Here is a 5,389-nt window from a genome sequence, read left to right as displayed (position 1 = left end):
GTTCGGTGTGTGTGTGTGGTGCTGGTGTGTGTGTGTGGTGCTGGTGTGTGGTGCTGAGGTGTGTGATGTGTGTGTGTGTGGTGCTGAGGTGTCTGTGTGTGGTGCTGGTGTGTGTGTGTGTGGTGCTGAGGTGTGTGTGTGGTGCTGGTGTGTGTGTGGTGCTGAGGTGTGTGTGTGTGTGTGTGTGTGTGCGCGCGTGTGTGTGGGCGCGGGCGCACTGATGGAGCATGGTGAGAAGGAAGCTAAGCGGGTGGCTCACCGGGCAGTCACCGGGGCGGAGGCCGAGAAGCCGCACTCTGTTCCCCGCGGGGACAGCAGGGCTGCGCTTGTCTTCTCCGAAAGCGCTTCGCAGCGCGCTCATTACGGGGAGATGCAGCCGGGGAAGCTCCGCTCTCCCTCCGCAGCAGATCCCGATTTTGTGCAGGCGGCGAAATGCCGCCTCCCAGGAGCTCCCCTCCAGCGGCCGGGAAGGCCCCACGAAGGAGGTGATGTTGGACTCGGTTGACGTTTTGTGCGTCTGTGTGTGTGCGCACGTGCGCGAAGCGCTGTGGAGTCGGGAAGCCTTTCCAAACATAGGACCTCATGCCATCGTTGTAACAACTGCGTACGGGGTGTGTCATCATGCCCATCTGACCACTGAGGAAACCGAGCCCCGGGCGGATGAAGGTGACGTGTGCGGGTTGCCCGTTGCGGCCCCCGGCGCGCCCCAGCCCCGGCGTCTGGTCGCCAGCCCGGTGCTTCCCCGCCGAGGCGGCCCCGCGGCCCCGCCAAGGCCCGTCCAGTCGGAAGGGACAACGTGCATTCCAATTGCTGGGATGTCCATCTGCGCAAAGAAGACAATCAAACTGAAAAACGAGTTAGAAAATGGGAGGAGAAAGAGAGGGTGGTAGGCAGGATTCTAGACATGTTCTGTACCGACATCTTTTCCCTTCTTCCCTTCGAGGTTCTTTGGCTGGTCTAGTAATGACACTGACGGAAGACAGACGACCGGGAGAGTGTGGGAGCCCGGAGAACCAGGCGTCTCGAAGAAGTGACCAGAGCAGCCTGCCTTTATACCTTCTGTCCACTTACCTGTGAAGCTTTGACAAAACACGGGGTAGCAGGTCAATGAAGAAGCAACAGGTCTTCGCCGCCTCCAATTCCCCATCTCCGGATGCTTTCCACCTCCCAGGACAGGAAGGTACCTTCACCTGGGAGATTAATTTCCTGCTTTCAGGGGGACCAAGGAGGGTCGGAGTGTCCTTCTTGCCCTGCTGTTTCTGAAGTAACTTTTTTTCAAAGATTTTATTTATTTGTTTGACAGAGAGAGAGCGCACAAGCAGGGGAAGCGGCAGACAGAGCGAGAGGGAGAAGCAGGCTCCCAGTTGAGCAGGGAGCCTGATGCGGGGCTCGATCCCAGGACCCCAGGATCATGACCTGAGCTGAAGGCAGATGCTAAACCAACTGAACCACCCAGGCGTCCCTCTTAAGTAACTTTAATTCAAAATAATCAATATGCCAAGGTGGCACATTTTGGGGTGGCCTCTTCAGGCCCTGCAAGAGTCCCCTTCCCTGGTTATCCAATCTAACACAGATCTAGGTATTGCCCAGGGGGCTTTGCAGATGTAACTAAGGTTACCAACCAGCCGACCCTAAAATAGGGACATTATCTGGTTGTCCTGGTGGGCCCAATGTAACCCTGGAAAGCAGCAGAGGAAGGCGGACATTTCAGTTGGAGAACTGAGGCAGAAAGAGAGAGAGATTTGAAGTGCTGTTGCCGGCTTTGGGGATGGAGGGGAGGCCGGAGCCCCAGACTGCAGGCGGGGTGGGGGGGTGCTACTAGATCTGGGAAGGACCCTGGCCCAAAGCCAGGAGGAAGGGGGGCCTTCAGTCCTACACAGAGGGGGATTCTGCCAACAACTTGAATGAACTCGGAAGTGGGATCATCCTCGTGGCCCCACGACACCTTGATTGCCATCCTGTGGGGTTCCAGGTGCCACAGAGAACCAGCGAGGCCTAGACTTCTGACGAGAGAAACTGAGGCAGTACATTTATTTGTGCTGTTTTAATCTGCTGCGCTTGTAGTCATTTTAATCTGCTAAATTTGTAGCGATAGAAAACTAATCCAAATGGAGGATATAGAGAAGGAGAGGAGGGGAAAGAACCAAAAGCCAGCTGCCCGGCTACCACAGGACGATCTTGCAGGTTTCAGATGGGTTGGCAACATGACTCCTTTGATTAACAACTCGAACCACCTTTCCTGTTGCTTGAGCTCCAAGCTGCACGTTTGGCCTCAGCTTCAAGGTGCTGCTTTTTGTTTGTTTGCGAGCGCATACGGAAAGTTTATTTTAATCTCCTTCTGAGTTATGAGAAAACATACTTTCCTCATTTAAAAAAGGCAAATCGTTCCAAATGTGTTCAAGTTTCATGAGTTTTACAGGATTAACACTCAGTGTGGAGTAGTAGTTTGGTGGAAGTTTTGGGGGGAAAGAGAGAAAAACGTACCAGATGAGACCATGAAGCAGCCTGGCGCTGTCCTTTAGGATTGCCAGGAGGTCTGGGACTTGCCTCACCCAGTTAGGCCCAAACAGCTCAGCCAGTTTGGGTGTCCATATTTGTGTGGAGTGATTAATAATATATAGATGTTCTGAGAATTGCACAACTCCATAGGACTCTCAGCCACATATGCTATTTTCCTTGATTTTCGAATCTGCTACAATCTGATACTTTGTCAGAATGATCTTGGCCATTTTAACCTTTTAATATTAGAAAGGTGGAATATTCCAGCTGCTGGTACGAAGTGTGGTCATACCCATGTCTTCAGTGCATATGGGATTGCAATGAACAAAATTCTCTGAGCCAATGGACTGTATAGAAAAGGTGAGGTGGGGTTACATCTGTCATATAGAAAAGGTCGGTTGGCCCAGGGAGGGGGAGCTGTGGAAGCAGCTGGGTTGGAGATGGTTCTCCACTGTCCCACCCATGGGCACTCCTAGCAGATGGGCCTCCCCTGCCCCAGAGCCAGGGGATGTATGCTGGTGGCAGAAGCGGAGGGCCCTAGAGACTCAGCAGGGAACTGGGCCATAGGGAGGCCCCCACAGGCTCCTCTGAAGGACTCAGACACAACCCCCCTGAAACACCTACCCCCCAAAGGGCGCCAATAATGGTTCAATGTGAGCCTGAAAACTTCAACAACCAACAGGCAGGTTTACAGCTGGGCCTAAACTTGACCCTAACTCTTAGTCCAAGAAGTAGAGGCAGCCAATAGGAAAGGGACTACATTGGGACCCAGTGAGCTAAAGAAGCACTGGCCCTTTTCCCTCTCCCTGCTCCATACCCAACACGCCAGAGGAGCCTTGCCCTGAAGACCAGGAGCTGGTTCAGAGCTCAATCCTGACCACTCCTTGCACACATCCAGGGTCTGATCAAGTCAGTCCTTGAGGAGGGGAGAAGATGAGGCTGAAATAGAATTTGAGGTTAAGTCTATGGTATGAACTCAAAATGTCATCAAGGGAAGGAAATGGGAGAGTTGACACAGTATCATCGAAAATAACCAATGGACATTATGCTAAGTGAAGTGAGTCAGACAGAGAAAGACCAATACAATATGATCTCACTTCTGTGTAGAAAAAAAAAAGAAAAAAGAAAGGGTGGGCCAAATGGGTGAAGGGGATCAAAAGGTACAGATTTCCCACTATAAACTAAGTCCTGGGAATGTAATGTACAACATGATGACTGTAGTTAATAATACTGTATTATGTATTTGAAAGTTGCTAAGAGAGTAGATCTTAAAGTTCTCAACACAGAAGAAACAATTTTGTAACTAGGTGTGATGAGGGATGTTAACTAGACCTTACCGTGATGATCATTTTATAACATATACAAATACTGAATCATGTTGGACACCTGAAACTGATCTAAAGTTCAGAGGTGTCAGAGTGTCAGAGGTGCCTGGCTGGCTCAGTTGGAGGAGCATGTGATTCTTGATCTCAGGGTTGTGAGGTCAAGCCCCATACTGGGTATAGAGAGTACTAAAAAAAAAACCCAAAACAACTTTAAAGTTCTATGTCAATTACACCTCAATAAAAAAAATAAAACTGTTTCATGCTTCTGCCCCCACATAGGTGAGAACTGCCCAATAAATGGGTGCAGGTGTCATACAGTAGAAGGGTGACATGGGCTCAGGTGGCCCCAGCTTCTGGGTGAAGGTGTGAGAGCCAGTGGGTTTGGACTCGGCGTAAGGAACGACTGGAGGTAGAAGAAGCCGACCCTGAAGGAATGGGTTCCTCGTGTCTGCAAGGATGCAGACTGATGGGAAACTGGAGCAGATAGATGCTCCCTAAAGTCACTTCACACCTGGGGCTTCTCCTCCTCTTCTGGGACCCCGGGAGAGGTGAGTGGAAGGAGGTGGCTCAGGAGGAGAGGGCAGGCAGGGGATGGTCTGTGGCTGCGGATGGCCCCGGGCCGGTCAGGGCCTGCAGGTCGGTGGCACACAGAGCTGGACTCCCCGCTCTGGGATCTCCCGTTGCCCTTGCCTGGCCTGGGGCAGGCTCTTCTGCTGGCCACCGCCCTTGCTCCACAAACTGCTGCCCTGGGTCTGCCCCAAGGCCTCCCAAGGGGGGTGCAGCGGTGACAGCTACCCACGGGGCCCTTGACCTTCAGGCCGCCCTGCCTCTGCTCTCGCAGGAGGGCCAGCCCCCACTCCTCCCACGCGGTCATTTCCGCTGTGATATGAGCGGACGTGAACTTTTGCAAGCGGGAAGGGCCTGGCTTGGAGCCCTCGCCCGGGGCAGTTAGCAGGTACCTGTAGAGTTTGGTCGTGGGACCTCCGTGCCCCAGTTACTACTGATTTCAGATTTGGGGGAAGAAAGATAGAAACAAAACAAACAAACAAACAAACAAAAATCGCATTTGAGATCATCAAGTTGGCCCAGGGCTCGGCAGGGCCCAAAGAACGGTAGGGGTTCAAGTCCGCAGATCCGTGGGCCTTAGTCCTCACACCTGTTTCCCTACGGCATCAATCCTTTTCTATCTTCCCAGCTCTTGACGAAATAACAAATCATTCCTCTTCCCCACGCATCCTTGCTGGGCCCACCCACCTCTCCGGTTCGCTGGAAGAAGGCTCTGGAACCTGCGCAGGAAGAGGCCCACAGCAGACTTTGCAATGAGGCCAGGGTTGCCAGATTTAGCCAACAAAAAGATCTCATGCACAGTTAAATTTGAATTTCAGAGGAACAACAGTGTGATATTTGGGACATACTTGCACTAAGACCTTCCCTGTTGTTTATCAGAAATTCCAATTTAACCGGGCAACCTGGAGGGTCCTGGGGTATCCTTGCCCCCTGGGGTTTGTGCAGCTGAAAAAGAGCAGTCGTGTTGGCAAATGTCAGGCCCTCCTCGACACCCCCAC

Source organism: Leptonychotes weddellii, chromosome 14 (assembly GCF_054177405.1).
Source record: "Leptonychotes weddellii isolate Sample4059 chromosome 14, ASM5417740v2, whole genome shotgun sequence".
NCBI classification, from domain to species: Eukaryota; Metazoa; Chordata; class Mammalia; order Carnivora; family Phocidae; genus Leptonychotes; species Leptonychotes weddellii.
This window is presented reverse-complemented; position numbering follows the sequence as displayed.